Here is a 23,083-nt window from a genome sequence, read left to right as displayed (position 1 = left end):
CCCTCTGATGACTGACTAAGCTTGCTGATGAAAGCACTGAGCTTGTTGGGAGATATTTGAAGAATCTTCAGGAGGGCTGAATTAAGGGCAGCACCACAGGTCCTTATGTAAATTCCATGTGGCACAAGGGACAATGGCAGGGAGCGCCAGGATTATAAGAGGGGATAACTGGTCCCTGCACTCCAGGCTTCTCTCATCTCTTCATTCACTTTTCTTACCCTATCTACAGAAAGCCACAAAGCTATTGTCTTCTTATTTATTTATTTAGACCAAGGGGAAGGAGAGTGGAGGAATAGAGGAAGCTTTCAACCCAATTATCCTGGGGATGCACAGGGGTATAGAGTGGGACTTTAGTGTGACATGAATTCAAATGAAACCTTTACACAGGGGTAATAAGAGAGAATACAGAGTAGGCAGAGATAGAGATTTTCTCTCTCTTATGCAGGGCTGACCTCTAATCTAAAAAGCTAAGGTAATTAGCAAGCTCCAGTGTGCCGGTCCCCCTAACCAGTGTGGCTAGAACAGCCACCACCAATGGGCTCTCTGTATTTGCATTACAAACAGATGCCCTGCTGTTTAAAATCATAGTCTGGTTTGGACCATACATAGGCTGTTGTTTTCAAGATCACATTGGATTTAATTGCTCCTTTCCATTCATTGCTGATAGCACCCATGGGATTTTGTCAGAATCAATTTCCTTTGAAACAGAACAGTGACAAAAGAAACACGCATTAGGTGCATCATTACGGTGCTTGTGCCACGCTATCTAATCTAATCTAATACGGCACAGTACGTCACAGTAAATGCATCGCTGCACTGCAATCTAAATAAATATGCGATGAATAGAAATGGGAAAATAAATAAATAAAAACAGAGTAGTCACACACTCCAGCAAACAAAGAACAACAGATATACACACACGCACTTGTTGCAGGCAGGATAAACATTAGGTTACAAACAGCTAGGAGCAAATAAACAGACATGTCACTGGCGAGAGGATTATGCTTTGTGTGCAGGTTCGGGGCTTGCTGATACCAAGAAAATACTCACCAGACACATTTACTAGGTAAATGAGAGGATGGGCCAACCCAAATACACTTTGGTAAACTATCTAATCCTAACTGCAGTCATCAAGGTCATCAGCCTACAGTTAAAAAACACCTACAGCTCAGATTTTCATCCTCTCCGTTTAACATTTGCCCTTCTTTATTACAATTTCAGCCTGTAACTCTACCATGGCTTCATTTGCCCAGAGGCAATGCAATGGGTGGAACAATGCTTGCTACTGTGAGGGAATGATTTTATATTAGTACCTTAACATCGACTGGTGGGTCTGTATGTATCCGTCAGAAGCTGAACTTTTGCTCCAACTCTGAGGCCCTGTAGGCATTCAGGCCTGAATCAGCCAACAGATGTGAAGTAATTACCTTTCTCTTCCCCTGAAACATTCAGCTCTTCTTCAGCCGAAAAACCTCACCTCCCATGAAGTACCAGGAAGCCACAAACTCTGCTCGCTCGCTTACTTGCTTATTAATATTTATATATTTTTACATTCCCTTCCCTCTATTGACTAGTGCTACATCTGTCGATCTGGCTGCGGGCTAAAAAGAACCCATGTCTGAAAAATATTAATATGCCTTTCCCGCTCGTGTGTTATTTATTTATTTATATCCTAAATATCAGAGGAGTGGGTTGATTTGAATGAAAGAGCATCAGGCAGGGGGCAAAGCATGGCAAATTTGCAGCTCTTTCGGCTGGCACGGTTTCAACACCTCCAACTTAAAGGGGAGGGAGTCAGGTTGCAACTTGTGCTGTAAAACAGCCAACGGGTTGAGAGTGGAGGTCTTTGCCAACACAAAAACACAAAGGAGACACCCACACAGCTACTTTGTAAGCCAGACTGTGCTACATTGGCAGGAGAGGCCGATGCCAGCAACCATTAGAAAGGTCTATATGCAGGCGTGTTTTTAGCTAAGATAGACTCAGCACACAAAAATCAGCTGGACGCAGATAGATGACAGCTCACACAACGAGCATCGTAGCACAGGGGTGGCAGGGCAAGGACAGCATGAGGGGAAATATTTTGTGCAGTGCCCCCTCTTCTTCCACCTAAGATATTAGTCACTGGAGGGTGACACTGCTTGTCAGAAAGATTAGTGGGGAGCCTTGACTGAAGCGTCCAGCCTGCATACCGAGATAAGTGCCGACAAACATTCACCTACAGGAGCGCACCTTGGTTTGGTTCACAAAGGTTGTGCTCACTGCCACAACACCACAGACGTCTGAGACCTATTTCTGACATTCACATCACCTTGATAGATGCTCCCCACATACACAAACAACTACACACCAACCCTGACAAACTGTGAAGCAGTCTTAAAAGCCGCCGGCTTTCATATCTCTTTGTGATACTGCAAATATGAATATTTTTGTATGTTTGTGTGGTTGTTATTACTCTTCCCTCCCCGTTAATGGTAGAACAGACCCTCCGTGCTTTCATAGATATTCTCTTGGGTCAGGGGCTCAGAAACGCACAGTGAGATTACAACAGTTAGAAGCCTGGGGCCACACCCCGGCACCCACACTCTGATTAGAAAATAAACCATGCACACACAAACTAGGAGAGCTGTAGAGAGGTAGCTCCAAGCTATAATATCATTTCATTTGAGTGGTTTTTGCGGTTCATCTGGTAGAGTGCTTTTACAATGCCACCACTTTCAATCCCACCCTTAGAGAAGATAGACAATATATATCTCACTTGACAAAGCAAACCTACTGTATGTACTGTCACTGATGTTTTGTATTGCTGTTGATGCTGAAGGCAGGAGAAGGATAATGCCACACTATATTATACCACACTGAAAGGAGATATACTCCATTTGTCTGGATGCAAGCTTTTTCTCCAGGTTTGACTCGCTCATTTGCCCTCCCACCGGCCAGAGCTAACCTTTGCCCCTCATCCAGATGCAGAAATTACCCCCTCAGCAGGCAGGCAAACAGCAGGTTTGCACATATCCCCTATATCCCTCCACTGAGGGGCTGCAGGTCAGACCACAGAAACAGCTGCGAAAATATGACTGTCTGGCCATGCCCAAGGCTGTGCCTCCTTTGAGAGCTTGATAGAGACTCTCATCATTAGCACAAATAATATCCATCTCTCTGTCTGCCTTATTCTCTCCATCATCAGGGGTCACTCTGCTGCGTTCTCTGTTAATCATTTTTTCCAATCCCAGTGTTGTCCAATGAATTGCATCTTGCCCCCTACACTCACTTTCACTGACTTGTCAGTGTTCTCTCTTTGCACTGACTGCAGATGAGGTTCTGCAGATGAAGCCGTATACATTCACACCCAGTCATCCTCCACGGACCATGGCCAAGTCTGATATGATCACCACCATTCTCCCTATCTGCAAATCCTGCGCTAAGGGATTGTAAATAACACTGACACTTTCGCAGATAAGATTCGCGGAATATGGAAAATAGTGAAAGTAAAGAGACTCATATGGCTGCCAGTGATATTATAGTTGGGGGGATACCGTATGAAATGTGGATCTTTAATAGAGCCTCGGAGGGAATAAAAGAGACAGTGCTCCTGTGCCCTGGTGAGAGCACTGAGAAAAAAAGAATGAACATAACACAAAACAACAGGGGATAACGAGAGGATGCCTGATCAAGGTCAAACTGAAGAGGTGGTGAGGAGTACAAAGGGACTAAATAGATGGGGCTGAATGTAAATGAAGAGAGCGCATTCCATCACACTCATGCCTCATATGGAGCTTCGACCTCTGATTAAGTAGATAAGCCGAAACAAATATCTTTATTTAAACAGCAGCCCCAATCAAAGCTAATTTTTCAAACAGCACCCCTAATTTGGCCTAACAAGCCCCTGAGCAGCACAGTAATGACAGTAAGAGGACAGTGGGCAAATCTGAGGCCAAGAAAAATCTGTGGTGTGGCTCCTGAGAAACAATATAATTAACTCTTAATGAACCTCTTTCCTTAACAATACTAACACACACACACACACACACACGCTCGCACACACACAAAATTCAATTTAGCCTAATCCATGCTTTATGGTAATGTATAGCTCATTAAAATGTTATTTAAAAACTCATTAAAATTCACTTGAAGAAGTAATGGCTTCATTACAGTAATATGCTGAAAAGCAAAGAAAAAGACAAGTGAGGACAAGGAGAAGAAAGAGCAGAGAGCGACAGCCTTCTAATCACTTAATTGTGTCTCAAATGGAATACATTTACATAATAAATGATGATGGGCTATATCCTCATCTCTATCTTTTCCCATTCTCATAGCACTCCGTAATTAACAGGCACTACAATTAAAGATGCATTTTTCCCCAAAAAGATTTTGGTGGCCGCTCCAGTTTTCAGTCTGTTGTCTTGTTTATGGTCATAACTGTGTTTGGGGGGCTTGGCAGATGCAGGCAGTGTGCTGAAACTGGAGCTGGCTGATACTGATGAACAATGTGCCCATGGGCCTTTGTGCCTGCTCTGATAAGGCATGATGTTGTGCTGATGGTTGTGCTCAGTCCAGAATGGACACTTTGCAGCCAGAAGGGGGAGTGAGACGTGAAGGAGGAACGCGATGAAGGGTGGGGGGTTTGGAGATGAGAGTGGGATTGATTTTCTGCCAATTCCAGCAAAGAGACAGCACGGACAGAGGTAGTGAGGCATCATGATTGAGCAGGTGGGTCTGCTTCCTGCATCGGGTAAAGCAAGAGTAGAGAGGAAGTAAAGTGAGAAGCTAAAAAGGAAGAGCGGAAGTATTGCAGCAGGCAAATGCCCCTGTTAATGTTTCCTCCAGCAGAAATCAGTCTCCTATTGCATCAGCCCTATCTCGGTATATATGACATGGAGTGAGTCATAAGTTGGATTTTGAAACAATTGGAAAAGCAAACTTAGTTAAGCGGCTCCCAATCACTAGCTGAGACTGACTCCATTAGCTCTTATCAGGGATACGATTCGCTAAAACAAGGTGCCCAGTATACAAATTGAATTCCAGAGTTCGCTCAGGCTCTAATACTAAAATTCATACATCTTTTGCCTGTCATCTTCTCCTTCTATACTACCGAATATCTTATTACATTTTATCCTCACCATCACCCCCTCTTACCTGCAGGGTTAGAGTTAATATGTATTACCCCCCACAGATTTTTTTTCCATGTAGCTGTTCAAGTGTAACAGATGTCACAAGTCCAGCTGTGACACGCTGTCGAACCGAAAGAGTAGCTCCATTGCTGGCCCTGAAAAAACGAACATCTGATATGCTGTTTGTGGGTACTGTGCGATGATAATGGTGCTGTGTGTGCATCTCTTCAGCATATTTGTGTAAGTTCTGGCCTGATGACATTGAGGTAGTGTCCTTCCACAGGGAAATATAATCCCAGGAAGCTGCTGAACTGTGTCCCTACTGAAAGAACAGTGCAGAACTACCTTAGACACAGTGTGCACATGCACACAGAAACACACACGGAAGTAGTTTCTTATCCAGTGTGGCATATACTTACATCGGCATCTCTGGTGAAAAAGGAAACCTCTGCAGTCTAGACCTATGTCCACTCTGCAAATCTTTATAAAACCTTTAACAGCATCCCTGTCTTCCTCTTTATGCCAGCCTGTTTGCTGCAGCTCCTTGTGTGTCTATTTTATTGTTTTGCTCTATAATTGGATTGGCAGTAACGGCGAGCAGAACGCCGTTAGGAGCTTGTAAAAGGTGTCACTCTGCGATGGCAGCCCCGTTTTAATTAAGCTCTCTGCTGGAGTTGAGCAGCTTTTATCTAGCTTGGCCTGATGAGCCCCAAGTGCAAGTGTGCTTCATAACATTCTGCAGGACAAGCTGGAGGAGGAAAGGAGGCGTTTGCAACAGCTGTAGATAGCCCAGTTTACTATACTCAGCTGTCCTCCCTTGACACCAATCTACATCCTGGACTAAGAAGATACTAGGAGACATTGTAAAAAATTTGGTGTGTTTGTGCATGTATGCCATTATTGTGTCTCCTTGTGCTCATTGTGACAGAGCCCCACCCATCAGTGGTGTGCAGTCATGTGTGTATTGGTGCAGATGCAGAGCCAGCCCTGCAACATGGTAACAGCAAATGGCTACAAACAAGAATTTAAATGAACTGAACAGAACACTCACAGTGCTGCTGTAACTTCTGAAATAATTCTACTTTACGGCGTATAGATCGGCATGTAAGGTTGATGCTGTAGGCAGTGTTGGACGCGGCATAATGATTAGAGGGGTGCATGTTCATCACAGTCTTCCCTTGCCTTTTCTCCCCTCCTCAATCCTCCTAATGGCCTCTTCAGATCATCTGTCCTTCAATCAATACTCCCTGAAAGTAAGAATCCCACACCTAAGGACACGTTGTTCCCCACTGTAGATCACAGGTGACACATTTTCTGTATCAGGAATCATCTGATGGTTCTGAATCAGAACCTTCCAGAGGACTTTGAACCAGGTCTGTTATCCATCAAATGTAAAGGTCTGACCATTTTCTATGTGGATGGCTCAGGGAGGAGGTGATACAGTTAGATTTGTGAGCAGAGGAAGGCTGAGGTCTGTCAGTGAGGTGAACAGAAAGCAGAAGAGGCAGGGTGTTAAATCACACACACAGCCTGGATGCAGAGACATTTAAAGAGATTTATTGATCGCTTTATAGATCTTAACTCTTGAGGGAGAGCAAAAATTAAACTGGATACAGAGATGACCTTTACAACAGCCTCATCCATGGGCAGGTATTTTTTTTAATCATTTCCATGTTCCACTGTATATATGTGTACGCTGTTTATGACGGAGGGAGTAAAGCAATTCACCACTTAGGCAGCGCATTCGAAAACTCCCCTTTGTACAACCAGCGCAACTATTATCCCCAATACGTTTTATGTGTGTCTGCTGAAGCATGATTGAATGCTGCACATAACATCTAAATACTTGGAATAAATTGTAGCAGTGCCTCTGCCTGCTCAGCAAATCACTGCTACATTAGCCTCACCTAAGTACCACATACTCATACATATACAAATTGCATTTGAAGTTTCTGTGCTGCAGTCTGTCAGTTTGTATGGAAAGCAGTTGCCCTGCACGCAGCAGAGTTATGCACCAACAGCACTAATAACAGCATGATCACTCTATAATTCACTGAAATGGCAGAAATTGCTCTCCTGCACATTCCCTTGAAGCTCCTGAGATAAAACCAGAATTAACACCTTGAGGACATAAGACCAACTAGTCAAGCAGCTGTTTATATCATACAGTGAAGATTTTAAAAGAATTAATAAGTGGGCACCAAAGACTCCAATGTAAAATAAGGTCACAGTCTCACTTTGTTCTTAATGATTAGTCAGGGCCTGTATATGTTTTGTTTTCAGTTTTTTGGATATAAAAACATCACCTTATCCCTTTACATCCTATTACACATTGGTATACATTTCCTCACATGATCACATTCACATGTTTGTTGAGTATGGTAAAAAACAAAAAGACAAACAAAGCGATCTTAACTTTTGGCATCTAATCCCTTTAACCCTGAGTACAAGTGAAGATCTTTACCAAATTTAAAAAAAAAAACTTATATTCACCATGAGAAGGGGGCGAATGAAAAGAAATTTCAAAAATATCACACAACAAGAAGCACATAATAATTGACATGTTTATGCTTGACATGTAATTGCATATGAATGCAATCTGAAATTGCATTTATAAATACATGAACAATGCTTAGATGTTTGACATTAACCAGCTTACTGGAGCATTTAAAGGATTTATAAAGTTACAGCTTCTTCAGTGTTATTTTGTGGATTTTTGAGAGGATCCATATCACAGTTTAGTTTAGTTTTTTTTCCACTGTCTCAGTCACATTAACTGTTGTACAGAGGAGTAATTGTCTTAATTCCATCTGTAATCAGCTTACAGCATTAGTGCAGCTGGATATACCTGTACACCGGGCTTATGTAACCTGTGTGCTAATGGTGAGAATTTCATTCATTTCAGGGCATGGAGTAAAACCAAGGATGCTCACTCAGGTAATCTGCCCTGTATAAAGCAGCAGTCTGTATGTAATAACCCAGGTGTGCATTTATGTGTGTGTGTATGTGTGAATGTCTGTGTGTGTTTGTGTGAGTCAATCCATGCTCATATTATCATGCAAATGGAAAACAATCTGAAACACACCACTGGCTGCCATGCTCAGGATCAGTGCAGAGCAGTGTGTCTAAACCATTCCCGTTCTATCCCTCAACCCTCCCTTTCCTCAGCCTCTCCATTTCTCTCCTCCATCAAAAGGGAGATAAAACCGCACTGCTTCATACCACGCTGGTACCATAAACATCTCTGTAGGCTGGGGATGTGGGGTTAATTATTTAGGCAAAGAAACAAAGCTAATGAGGGAACTTCTAATCAGAAGCTATTTGGAGTTCTGTCAACAGTATCGACTGCACTGCAGATGAGATAAGATATCGTTGGAGGGCACCAGTGACCTACAAGGACAAGACAGTGGCTCAACAGCAGCACAGCACAGTGATCCCAGAGCTCTCCAGGGCAAACATTCTCCAGCACAGACAGAGCAGTGAAAAGATACTGTGGTGTGTTTGTGTGGGCGTGCATGGACATGCATTTCAACTTTCACCCATGCAGTGCTCTTTATCTTTACAGTCCCCATTTTTTATAGAGATGTGACCACACAGGAGAATCCAGTTTGTGACCAGCAATAGGCCCACAATGCTATTAACCAAGAGCTGCTGTGCAGTAATCAATCAGCACTGACTGAATGTGGCAATTAGCAAATGATTAAATGAGGTAAACCCACTGAGCAAGAACTGGTAAAAACAGAACGAAATAAGGTTTAGTCTGGCAACACAATATGTAGGTTCTGTAGGATGCTTGCCACTGTTTGACACTGATGTGTCTAGCAAGAACAAGTAAATGCAAATCTGTGCTCTGGTTCTGAGACAAAGAACATTAAGGGCATTGAAAGACACTTGCTGGCAATGACTAGATTGCAGACCAATTTTAGACATGGGGAAATATCAGTGCAGCTTTATTTTATTTTTATTTTAAGTTAAATAAATTACAATTAAATAAAATAATTAAGTTGAGACTTTTTGAACAATAAGCACTAATTACTTACTGTGTGGAACATGTAATTAGATAGCCATTATTAAGGAAAATCAAGACAGGGTTCAATTTGTGCCCACTTGAGTAATTATTTCCAAATAAGTGCAAAGATTACTTTGGTTGTCTTTCATTTAGTCGATAGCTGATAAGTTCAAAATGTATCTATAGTTAAGACAGTTAAGGAGTGGATATCTACAAAGAAATTCACAACTTTTTCCCTAAAATTTTTAGGAAATTACAATCAATAAAAAATGCATCATTTGGAGTATAAACACCAGACTTTAAACCATTTGAAAATCACCAACTAATACGCCATACAAAGGTGACTATTTGGGGTTGACATAACCTTTTTTTTTTCTTTAAATATTTTCAAATTCAATATTTAATTTTCAATTTAAAAAGGTCCTTGAAAGGTTGTGATGATAAAATGACATTTGAAATCTCATCTAACTCCACAAAGCACAACATTGTGGAGCCATTAGGAGGAACCCCTGTTGTTGGGGTGGACATTCACTGTAGTGCGGCTAAAGACACCACTTGAGTTGTTTTCTTGCCTCTGCTGATATCCCTGATTGCACGCAGGCACTGCAGTCTCAGATCAGTGGGGGCTGACGCACATCACATATGATACAAGCCCACACATACAAACATTAACTTGCATGCACACATGGTGTAACCCCCCTGTATGAACACAGAAACAACTAGACACTGTGTCCCCTGGGTAATGAAAGAGCATTGTGAGATTGTGGTTGCTGTAAAACCCAATTAGTGTGTGCGCTTTTATCAGTTCTCTTCGAGCTACACACACAGATAACACAGTGCAAAACATTGATTTGCCTTTTTGGTTGTCTGCCCCCTTCTGGACACACACAACCAAGCAGGTGCAAGTGGAAAAATAAGAACTATGGAGAATAAATTACTGGGGTAATGTGCTCTCCACAGGAGGCTTAATCAACACCAATAAGTATAGAATCAAACTGTCAACAGAGAAACAGAGGTGATCCACTACACAACAAGATCTGAATGAATTATGATTTAAAACTGTTAATAAATAATCAAATTTAGCTTTCAGAAGATGTAAGCAAAGTGTGTCCTTGTGTATTATATGCAGTTTAGCAAAAATAAAGGCTGTTTTTTAACACTAGGTCTATTCTTTGCTTCAAAATATGTAGCTGTGCTGTCGGACCAAAAAAAATACAATACAATAAAATAAACAAATAAGTGACCACAACTTAAGAATGAAGCAGTGTCACAGTCACAGCCTTATGCATGTCTTCTAACACCTCCATCTCTCACAGCCACATAAAAGAGTAGAACAGAGTGGCAGCAATTGCAGCCTCCGTGCTGTGCAAGCCTCTGCTCCGCCGCAGCCATCAAAAGAGCTACTTCTGTATGCATATGCCGCATCACTCTGGGCTTTTTGAAGGCATGGATCACTGTCAAAATGCCAAGGCTCCCACCTAGCATACTGTATGGCTGAAAAACCATGTCAAAAGATATATAGGATGCCTTCTGTGTGAATCGACAGAGGAGGATTCACTGTCTTATATCTTAATCTTTGATTAGCAAAGATCGCTACTAATTTTCAAATTTCATTAACGCTGTTGAATATCAAATGCCATGTTAGTGAGTTGGAGATGGAGGTGCACCTCTTTAATAGGACTTAAGAACTAAGTAGAAATCCAGTCAAGAGACAGAAGGGGAGAGACAGGCAGAGGGAGGAACAGACTGAAGTGTTTTTTCACCGTCTTTCATTATTCAGCCTCAAGCTATGAATAACTGAATATCTGAATCCACGATAGCAGGGACGGAGAGCTGTATTTTTATACAGCAGGTCTGAATGTGGGGGAAGCATAACAAGCCACAAGAAGGCATCCTCCTCCTCCAAAAACGGTCGTTAAATATAGAGCCAGGAGCTCTGCTTATGCTTGACTGCTTCCTCAATTTCAGCATGGACGTCTGCACCTCATCCCCTTAGTCAACACAAAAAGTAAATAATGATGGCTAAAGTATCCACTTCTGATATCTGTCCTTTATTAATGAGTCAGTAGGAGTGTTTGGTCAGTGGTAAAACCATAGCTATTAGAGATACTGTCAAAAGGAGGGCAAAATTATTTGTCCCTGCTTTAGCACAACATTTGAGAAGTCACCCAGACACAGTGGTCCTGCTCTCTGGGCAGCTACTGAATTAAATATGAGGGCAAGGGGGAGACGCGGGGATGGGGCAAAGTGCCTCAGTTTAAATAGCAGAAAGGTGACATGTAAGCACTCTGCTATGGATGACCCCCTGACCTCACCATGCCCACAAAAGTGTGATCCCACCAGGTAACTGTTGCATGTTTTATGTCAACATAACCCTCCAGCATTGTGCAAATAACAGACACCCATGAAGAAAACAACACGTGTGTAACTGCGTTGTCACATCGTTGTGCAAACACCCCTGTCCAGCTAAAAACCTGTCATTAACACAGATAATTGATGGCCACTCTTCCGCAGAGCACTCAGATGATTGAAGTCGATCAACTCATTTGAGAAAAAAAAATGCAGTTTAAAATTGCCTTTTCAAATCCGTCTGCTGATTACCATAATCGCTTCATGGCTGACAATACTTTGTAAATGTGTGCTATTAATGCCAGCAATTACGCAGGCTAAATGCAAATGGGGTGCCAGTGTGGATGGACCTATCGATCTGAGCATATAAAGCAATAAACAAACCCGATCGTACATTTGCCACTGTGGAGTGACCCCCGCTGCTCGCTTCGTCATTATCCTCTGTGAGTTTTGTCCAAGCAATTGAGGAGTTAAACTTTGCTCATGTTTCTGCTCTACATGCAGAAAATGGGTCCTAGACCAATTTATAGAGGCAATTTTAGTGTGAAAATGGATTCATTCGCAGCTCACAGTGAATACCTTTTTGAAATGTAATGGCTGCTTCACTCTACACCACTCCAGCATCTGCCTCTAGACTGTGCCTCAAGCTGTAGATCACTCTCCCGTGAGCCCTCACTTCACTGTCAGGACAGCAAATTCTACCTTCATTAATAGCAGCCACTCATGTCTGACTTAAATTAATGTACAGGCTATCAATTAGCTCGGAAGACCAGGCGTAGTGCACACAAGGGAAAAGCATCCTTGGAAGGATGCTGGACAGCAGACACAAATACTTCATTTGACACTATTGCTACATCTTTCTATTTTCAGTTGCAAACCTGAAAATTAAGATAAGGTGTGGTTCCATTCACGTAGTGGAACAGGTAAGGAGTAGGAGGTTCATGGCCCACTTATTCATTCATACAGAAATGAAAATGCTCACCTCATTTTCAACATAATCCTCACATTTTTATCTCGATTAATCACGCACACCCTCCATTTTTCCACCTACCTCTTTTCCTTGATGAGTTAATTTCTCTCAAATTGCCTGTTGCCTGAGTGACCCTAACGACCCAGGAGACCTCCTAACAGGCTCCTCTTGCCCATCAGAATTGATCAGTCCACAGTACCCTGTCAGACGCGATCAATACATCATTCCTTCAGTAACAAGGGCCTGCTCGCTTGCCTCCTCTTCCTTCCCTGCGTTGCTTTACTTTCATTTTATTATTATTTCTCGCAGCGGATCGATGCAGTCAAACAGGCACACTGTAAACCACACCACAATTAGAGCGGCATGTAATCTTCTTGTTGACTTCATCTCCTTCACAGCAGCCGGCGAATGAAACACAAATGATAATGAAATCTAATGGGATTCTGTGGAATTAAATCACTTAAACAATGAAGAGAATCCAGCCACATAGGGGTATATACCAATCAATATCTTATATGCACCCAAGCTTAACAAGCTTGCAGAGCAGCTTTTCTTCACGGTGATACATCATGTGGAGTGGCAGCTTTCAACAGGTAAGGCAATGGTAGCAAATGCAAAATACAGCCTTGTAATACTAAACAATATACACAAAAATGCAATATTCTGTGCATATTAACACGGTGCAAACATGGACGTGTATTTTAATGAGATACTTGAAGGAAGAACCAGAATTTTACATCTGTTTTATGCAAAACTGTTCACACAGTGTGGTAAGATCATGAGACAGAATTTCCCCATGAACTATCCTTTGTCTATCTGATAACATGCCAGAGTTTCTATAATTGGGGTTAAAACTGTTGGTGACTATGAGAGAACTGATTTCTGCAATGTCATTACATTAGCAGCTGGTTTACGGAAAAGAAAAAAAATAGACAGCGAACTAATTTAATCATTGAATTATAGATTTAACACGCCTATGCAGTTTGGGTTGGGTTTGAGGGCAGGCATAACTGAAAATAGCACCGGTGATGCGAGAAGAGCTGTCTTCTCTGTGCAGGCGGTGTGCAGGGCAACAGTGTGGAACTGCAGGAGTAATTAGCGAACCGGGCCCCCAGCTCCCTGAGAAGTCCGGCTTTGAAGGAGGCAGCTCAGGCCGATCAGTGGCCCTCTGATGTATGTTTGTGAATCTTTCAAGGGAGTGAGAGCTGCTAACGAGGCCTCATCTATTACCATTTGAGATGTAATTAGCGTTGTTGGAGGAATGGAGCACGGCCAAGCAAGAGTGGCTCAATCTGGGCTCTGTGTGCCTGTGTGTCCCACAAGGCAGCAACAGCAGGAGGATAAAGTGAGCAAGTGGAAGGAGACTCCCCAGAGAGGAGACAGGGCCTCAGCAGCGCTGACACATAGGCCAGCTACACATACAGCCACCATACTGGAGCACAGGGGTTCAACAAAGCTGGCAGCATTAGACTCTTTGTTTGAGAAGAAAGGGGCCTCCGTAACAAACATATGCACATGTTTCTCAGCTTAAAGTGAATCTGTTGTTAAGCTTACTGGTTAAAGTCTATTTTTCTTTTAGACAACAAAAGATATAACTCAAGAAACACTTTGACTTTTGAACTCCTTGTAAGTCCTTTTTTTCTTTTTTACTTAAGTTCTACACCTTCAGCCCTTCTTTTTGCCAGAAAACATTATGCATTTTCAATTTTTATTCATGCTATTCACAGCAGGATGCCACTATTGCCTCTTTATAGTGTTCATGACCTTGTCACCTACACATGTGTGCTGAAGCAATGTGGGAAAGTCCAACTGACAAATTAGCTGGGCTTCCAACTGGTGGTCAATCTTTGGTCTCAGGTCACACTGAGGTTAGATCAGGTGTTACTCTATGCTCTGTTAACCATTTTAGTCAACCTTTAACCCCTCAGGGTTAAGTTGCTTGAACCCTCTGGGTGTCTGACTGAGCCATCAAGGTCATGACTGTTTTCACTGAACATCAACAGTGATTAGTTGATGGGAATGAGCTATTAATCTTCATCATGACTGAAATTACAAATGTACTACTAAGGCATTATAAACTAGAGGTAAGCCTGCATGCTGGAAGACACCTGCTATACCCACCACTTTGTTCTGAAGCCTTCTGTCTAAACAGACAATTGAGAGATGACTAAGAGTCACCGACAGCTGGTGAAAACTTAAGAGGAAAAAACATGGCCTTTCTATAGTTCAGCGCTCCTCTGGAGAGTAGGGGTCTAACTGGAGTTGCAACCAGCAAGGCTACTCAGTGTAGACTGTGATCTGTGTCAATCCAAGGCAATTTTGAAAATCTTTTTCTCAACCCTAACACCCTGCCCACCCACTGGTTGTTGAACTACAGCATTAGGCAGGGCTACTTGCATCAGTATGCAGCATGGAGACGGTGAATCAATGGAGTCTGGAGGACTTTCCACTCTCACTCGTGTGCAGCTCCAGTATTAATGGCCAGGAACCAGGCCTTATCCACTCCTCTTGTGGCCACACGCTAAATTACTGGTCGTGAATCAACACAGCATTTATGGGCAAACGCAAATTAAAGTGGCTAAATCTGCAAGGACAACCAGACCTTGTATAAACTAGGGGATCACAAGGCATGCTAAGAACGGGGCATGAGAAAAGATATAGATACAGTTTTGTTTCTGCACTCAGTGGACATATTTGATCTGCTGTGAGTGTTAGGACCATTGACTGACTTGGGAGGCCAAGCACCTGGCTAGACACTTATCAGAGCAGACACAAAGTGAGGAAAAAAAACAAGTCATACACAAAGAGAGAAAAAGAAGCGAGAGTAATATTATAACCGGCCGTATAAAGGGAATGGTAAAATAATAAATAGGTAAACAAACAGTAAAGCTGAAGGGGAAAAGGCTTTTAAACATTTAAGCACAGCGGCGGGAGATGCTGCAGGATGACCTGTAATGGGAGAGAGGGAAGCGGAGGAGTGGTAAAAGCCTGATAAAATAAGAGACTGTAACCTCACTCCACTTAGCCATCAGACAAAGAGATGCTTCAGGGAGTGCATGAGCAATATCACCATAAAGTCACAACATGCTGTGTGTGTTGCCAGCTGTTTCTAAGTCTCATGTATGCCTTTCTGCACACTAAAATGAACACAAGGAATGTTTACAGACGTGTTTAGTATGTAGGTCTGAAAAAAAGACAAGGAGTAAAGCAGTCATATATTACATGTCGGGAACATAAAGAGTGATGGGAAATGCCAACAGTGAGAGAGACAGAAAAGTATGAAGATTACCTCCACAGTAATTACCAAACCTTATAATCACGAGCTTGTAAAGGGAGGGGGTGGTCTTGAGATTAACCTTAAAATTCATGTGCAAATTCATGTGCATGCCTGCATAGCTTTAGTCATATCTTAGTAACATGAAGGTCTGACTGCCATATACATTTATCTATCCAAAGCTTCTCTAAAAAGAGGGGCCCCTTCGTTATACAACTACATCAATTGCCTTAGTTGATACTTGGTAGCTAGATGGTGCCAAATACAGACCCTCAGACAAAATAAAGAGCAACTGCTTCCCTGATTTAATGGGTGTGTGACTTTCCTGCTGTGGCCTTGCCACACCTGTTTTATAGACAGTGTGGCTGTTTGTAGGTCATCGTGCTTTTGACACTGTCTGTCAAACATTAAATGCTTCAAAATGGGCCTCCACTAAAAGTGCCCTGGGACCAGACTGCTCACCTTGCTTCCATCTCAGCAGTGACAGTCCACCATTCAAGGAGAGACAGTCTAATTTCACTGCTGCCTGATGTCCATTCGATTTGAGTGATGAGGAAGGAGGCCCTCATACACACAAACTGTATGTGCACTGGTGTAGATGGCCAGCGAGTACTCTCACACGTATGCACACACCCCCGTAGAAAATGTTTCTAAAACAGTAAACTCAAACGCAATGTTGGCTGTGTTGACAGACCCATTAACTGACCTCTGACTGCCATTTCAGTCTTGTTTCACCCTGTCCAATTCCAGGGAAATATACTGGCGAAGCCCTACTAACGCTTCAGTGCACCATGGCCCCTCTGAAGCTATCGTTATTCAGCGTGCTGTCTGCTGCTTGCGCCCCATTCCCACTCTTCATTGTCATGCTAAAAACAAAGTGCTTCATTGTAATAGGGTGCCATTCTGCCGACCATCAAGTGCTTCTCAAGGTATGGTTTATAAGAATATGCATGGACCTTTCAGGGAAAGTTAGAGGCAGTGAGTGAGACATGAGCAGAGGTTGGGGCCCCTCTGGGGTTAGGAAGGCCTCTACTCCGATAGCTCCTGATGAAGACAAATGGACAGGACCAATATGGTCTCCCTGTGGCAGGCTATCATCTATAGGAAAAGGGGGGTCTGGGATGGCCAGCTGGATGATGGACGTAGAGCCTAATTGGTGACCTGCAGGGTTAGAAATGGGTTCGAAAGGCCTTTCCACTGACAGAGTGGCATGAGTGTCAATCTATCCTGAGCATGGGTCAGAGATCAAGTGATCTGCTAGGGGGAGATGTGAAGGGATAGGGACGCATCTCTAGTTTGCCACTCTCGCAAAGAGCGAAAGATATGTTTCGCCCTACAATCAAAGAGAAACAACACATTTTCCCTTTAATCAAATGAAGAGTGTGCAGCAGTAACATTCTGTGACCCTTCTGATAACTTTGTGTCTGGAGAGGAAAAATTAAAGAGCATCACGTGATGGTGATTAAAGAGAACATAATTCTTTAACTGCATGTGGTCTGTCTGGTCAGTTCAGCAGTGAATGCTCTACATAGCACCCAGAGCAAAAGAGAAAAAAAAAGATCTGTTGTTGAACACTAATCCGAGTCAGTGTTTGAACACTGCCCCCCCCGTGCTCAGCGCTTTTTCAGAGGCTGGAAGGAAATCGATCACATGCCTGAATTAATACTTAATCATAGCACCCTAGATGCTCTTAGCCAAGGCTCATGTCCACTGCTGTGCAAACATGGGTGCACATGGGAAGAGGGTAGTGTATACACTTTGCTGCAGCAAAGTGCATAACAGAGTGGACAGCACGTCTCCTTAAAATCAACACACCACCTCGCATCGGCATGCATGACCTAGTATAAGCACACATATTCAGATCACCAACACTTGCTGACAGCTTTCACATACCGATCAAAACTGTTCTAAACTGATATTGTCCAGACTAGCTAAATTTGCTAGTGAGCTGACCAGACAAGCTGACATTTAATCTCCTTGTCATTTAAAACCTATTTGCATCTGAGAGAGTCATGCAGTGAGCCTGGGTGGATTATTATTTACCCAGAATAATGTGTAGCGTGGCCTTAATGGACAGCACAAAGACTGACAATAATCCTGTGGAGAGGAATGTCAACATGTTTCTCCATACTACAATATTGAAGTGACACTACAAAAGCGGATGTGAATTTGAATGTCTCCAGTGTTCAGACTGCCACTGGAGAGTCCCCCCGCCCCAAGTCTTTTCATTCTGAAAACTGCAGAGCCACTGTATACGAGGGGCTTTTATTCGTGACTGACATGGCTAATCGCACTGGCCTCTGATTGGAGAAGAATGAGACAGAGACAACCATTAAGGGAATCCATGTGAGAAATGGTTTTAAACCCTGTTATTTGCTACCAAGGCGACAGATGGAAACACATGTATTGTTGTGTCTCGCTATGGACAAAAATAGTGCTTGTTCAAGGACCATCTATGCCGCAGACGAGAAAGATGATGAATACTAACTCTTTTTTGCAAATATCCTGACTTTACAATTAAACCAGCAGTACCACCCGCAGTAATTCTATTCATTTGGAAAAAAAGTAAATCCGATAACATTAAACACTAAATTGCCGTGTTTATTTGACAAATGACAAATGCTTTGATATTAAAAAAATAGCTGTTTGTTACAATGTAATTGCTTAATCATTATGACTCATGGTTTTCACTTAAAAGTGAAGTATATAAGTGCTATAAGTGCAGCATTTTGGAAAGTGCATGTTATTTCCCTTATTAGTGCTATCACTCACTGAGCTCCAAAAACAATATGCGTTAAACTTACAAATGAGCTATGGGGGCCTCACTCAGCTTCAAGAGGTGGAATAAAGCAGTGCTGCATTTACTTAGAAAACAAAGAAACAAAAGAAAAATGAGACGGACAACAAACCCATGTGAATCAAAAAGGCTTCGGGGGCTTTATCTGGCGGCACCATGTGGGAATGATAATGACCATCTTGGATCCAAAAGGACAACGATTCATCTTAACCCCAGCCTGCCTGGCAAAACTCATAATCCCCGTAACACCCAAGACCCACCACTAGACAGACAGCAGGAAAAAAATTGTACTTTGAAGGGGTGGGATAAGACGAAACAATACCCATCCCACCCACTCCTCTTTAAACTCAGCATGATTATTTAACATTGCCTGGCAGATCCTCCATCTGCTAGCTGGCATTAATTCCCTTCTTTAACCAAATCTTCACCTTTAAACCTCTGAGATTATGTCATTCGCTTTCCCCCCTTGTCTACTCCTCCCCATTTTTTACCCTCTTTACTGGTCCTTCAGTTCAACTAATACCTTTTCACTAGTGATGAATCATTTCATTCAGCCTCGTTTTTTTATTCCCTCGCTCTTCAGCCGCACAAGCATCAAGTGCACTATACTCTTTAAACATCCTCTATCCATCATAGTGGGAAACCTGGTCTGAGAACCCCCATGCTCAAGCTGTCTTCCTCTCCGATCTAGCCTCCTCTTTTGTTTCTTTCTCCCTTAACCCAGCCATCATGATGAACGATGGTGCAGGTTAGATGGGTCCATTTTCAGCCCCCTGACTCCTGACCCCTCCCCATTTGCCCCAGGTGACATTACTAAATACTGCTGTCTAGAGGGAAGTGAATAGTCTCTCCATTTATTTCAGAGAAGAGTTACTGAGCCCCTATGTATTTGTGTTTGCGAGTATACAAGTCTGCACGTTGTGTCTTCTTCTGAATCTGCAATCCACACAAAAATATTTTTGTCTGAAGGATTTGTGGTCTTTTATTTGGAAAAACTGTAATAACCCTGAAGCCTACAAAACACAGTCAAAGCCACAATGCAATTTCCTAAGTACACTTCACTTCCACTCTTTGTAATCCCTAAAAGGTTGTGTGATAACACTGAAAGAGTTGTATAAATATCTGCTAATATTCGTGTGAACCCATGCCAGTACGAAATAGGATTTCACTTTTTGAGCCTTGCTTAAAGGGCTGACAACCTCCAGGGTCCTCCGTTCAGTGACTCAAACTGCAGTCTTTCTAAACATAGTATAACAATCAAGTGAGAAAGTTTTCTCGAGTATCTAATGGATCAAAGAGAGCTGAATGTTTGACTCAGATTATAAGATTATCATAAAAAAGTCCTCAAGAAGAAAACAGTAGAAAAAAAGACCTGTGGCAACAAGAAAGTATGAGGAGAGGCGAGAACGATTGACAGGTTCAAATAAAAACGCAGTAAAGCCACAGAGAACAACATGAAGACTGAAACAGTCTTAACTGCGTGGTAAATCTGATTAAGCGTCACAGCGAGGATGGCAAGCAGGGCTAAGTGACTCAATGGATGAGTAAGTGAATAAATAAAGGAGAGAAGATTGCGGTGGCCGCCTGCCACAGCACCACGTTATTTGAGCAGTCTTGTGTGTACACACGCCAGGTTGCTACGGGCTGAGTTTCCACACTGAGCGCAATTACTTTGCCTGTGTTCTGTGCCGGTGAGCTAATTAGACATTGGGAACTTGGGACTGGTAGACTGGAAGATGAGGTGAGTCACTGGGGATGATGATGGAGGCAATAGCTTCTGTTTTTCACCTGAAGCCCTCTTACACTCAGGGAAGCAGTTCCCTGTTTATGCCACAGACTATAAAAGAGAAATGGCCCCAAAAGGAAAAGGAGTAAATGTCGCGAAGAAAATGGTTGAGCGGCGGCTGTGCATGCTCTCTCTATGCTCTCTCTTTCACCGTCTTCCCCGATGCTTCCCTCTCAGGGACACACATAAACGCATGCCTACCCCCATCCTGTGCCACCAGAAACACCCAGCTGCCGCTCTCTGGCCCCATGCTAATCCAAGCCTGCCGAGTCTACGCCCACCCCCTCTGGAGTAACCCAGTAACGTTGTATGTACTTAAACAGCAGTGTTGGCAGGCCTCCTACAGTCCCAATCTCCTCTCACTGCCAACAAACACAAAGAGGTCTCTTTCAACAGTACTCAACTGGACTCAACTCCTTCTGAGAGTTGCTCTTTAAACAAACACTCCTCACAGTGTGGCTTACTATGATGCGTCTTTAAAAGAAGAAGAAAAGGGACATAATAATTGATGATTATGCTTCTTTCTCAAGGCAGTATTAGGCAATATGTTATGATTAATAGAATTGTGGTCTTGCTGGTGTACAGGAGGGTTCTTGGCTACTGAGCTTTCTCATTAGCTACGCAGATTCTGGCCCTAACCTAATGAACAATAATAATACTCTCCGGTTGAAATGTGTTACGGAGATGAAACCTGATGGCCTCTGCTGGTAATTGGGCTCCCTTCTACTCATTAAGGGAGGAAGGCAATAAAAAAGCTATAACACTTTCAAAGTGCCATCAGAGGAGGAATGTGGCACTTTCTTTTTGATAATTCATCAAGAGTGCAGCCCTGCCTATTAACTGAACGAGAGCCCAGGGCCAAATAAACATCACCCAGTCTGCATTGACTATTGGATGGGTAAACAGTCTTTGATGTGATCCTTGCCAGACACTGACGCCCTATGTGTACATGACCGTCAGAGCAAAGGAAAGACCAGTGGGCAACTCTCCCCAGGTGTAGCGTAGTTAGCTATTACAGAAATGTGGCAATTCAAGGTCTCTGGTGTTTATTCGGACTATTTTGCTGATTACTCTCTGTGTGCTTTCCTTACCCTGCAGGTTAAACTCTGTAAACAAAGTGTGGAAGTATGTAGAGTCAGTACGAAGTTTGGGTTCATGTAACAGAAAAACGCAGTCTGTATATACAACTGTGGCATATGAACTGTAGGTTTTTCTGCCAAGTTCTGCACCCTGGGACTTGCAGCTCCATTCATCAGCCAATTTCTCACAACAGCGCTGCTCATCAATTTGTTTCTGAGCAGCTGACATGCTGAAGCAGTCTTGCACCAGAATATTCAAATAAACAATTACCTCTGACTGGCTGAGGCAACAATGTCAGGAATGTTACTCCCCACATCGTGTGTTTCAGCATGCCTCATCACTAAGTCTGTGGCTTTTAAACAGTAAAGGGAGAGGAAATAAGCCAACAGTGACGCACAAGTCATCCTCAGGTCTCATTCCAACAGAGTCCTGCTCTGTCCAGTCTCGACAGGGTTCACTCGCACACAGTTCACATAGTGCAACTTGGCTGTGGTGAGAAAACCTGTTCACATCTAAGACTCTTTCCTGCCCTCTCAATCCGTCAGAGACGGATGAGGAATCAGAGCTACAGGAAACAGACAAGGGAACCCCAGGAGTTCCAATTTACTTCTATCAACTTTTATTCAAACAGTAAAAGCTGGCATAAGTTGGCAGAAATAACAAACAAGCATATGGTTGAGCTGCCTTCTATCTTCTTAACAGGAAGCTTTTTTTCAAGCAATAAGGAGTGCAGTGTAACACAGAAGAGCAATACAAAAATGAGAAGCGACTAGCTGACACTCAATCTCTTGCCTTCTTGCTCCTGTGTGCTACATAAACATAATGCATGGTAATATTCAATTCAATTCAATTTTATTTATATAGCACCAAATCACAACAACAGTCGCCTCAAGGCGCTTTATATTATACAGTAGATTGTACAATAATAGATACAGAGAAAAAAAACATAAAAACACATATATGTATATGATATATTGGTTTGCAAATACATATTCAGTGCAGATCTGAATATGTCACCAATTAACTTAACTACACATTTAGATGGAAAAGGTGTAAATATATTAATATGTAAATGTCATTATTATATTACTAATAATAGTAGCAGCAGAAAAGGTTTACATGGTCAGCCATAGCTGGTGAAAAACCCATTAATTTTTCTTTGGTTTTGAGTGTAAGTGAGGGCAGCTGCAGTGTAACACACTTACTCAGTGTGTATATATGTGTGGCATAACTATGATTTATACACACAAGTCAAATTTAGGACCAATAAACCTCAATATTAACCTAATATAAATCCATATTAATTTGTTCACATATTATAGAAGTCTATACACACTCACACACCCAGACAGACACACACACCCAAAGGATTCAGTCTGAACGAATCCCTGCTGGCAGACTCGGATAGCTTCGATACAGCATGTCAACCTGACCAGAAATGTGAAGACGGCTGTTAAAAATGTTCTTCAGACAACTTCTTCTGCCTTCTCCAATAAACAAAACATAACAGATGAAACATGCTGTGTTTATAGATGGTCATTTCCTCTCTCTTTTTCTCACTTGCTCTGGTTATGTCATCATGAGCCTCTGGGGTGAAGTAAGAACAAGTCCAGACTTCATAAATCCCCCCCACCCCACGTTCGTTGTACATGAATGCAGTCAAGCATAGTTGCTAGACTTTTCACTTTTATTGTTTTTTTTTTTGTT

At 42.5% G+C, this 23,083-nt stretch overlaps 1 protein-coding gene across 12 annotated transcripts in view; it reads right to left on the bottom strand.

Annotated features, from left to right (window-relative positions):
* Positions 1 to 23,083, bottom strand: part of robo2 (roundabout, axon guidance receptor, homolog 2 (Drosophila)) — a 291,837-nt gene that overhangs the window by 60,482 nt on the left and 208,272 nt on the right. The window lies entirely within an intron of this gene.

Source organism: Astatotilapia calliptera, chromosome 14 (genome assembly GCF_964374335.1).
Source record: "Astatotilapia calliptera chromosome 14, fAstCal68.1, whole genome shotgun sequence".
Taxonomy (NCBI): domain Eukaryota; kingdom Metazoa; phylum Chordata; class Actinopteri; order Cichliformes; family Cichlidae; genus Astatotilapia; species Astatotilapia calliptera.
Note: the sequence above shows the minus strand (reverse complement) of the source record. Positions and strands in the feature narration are given on the sequence as shown.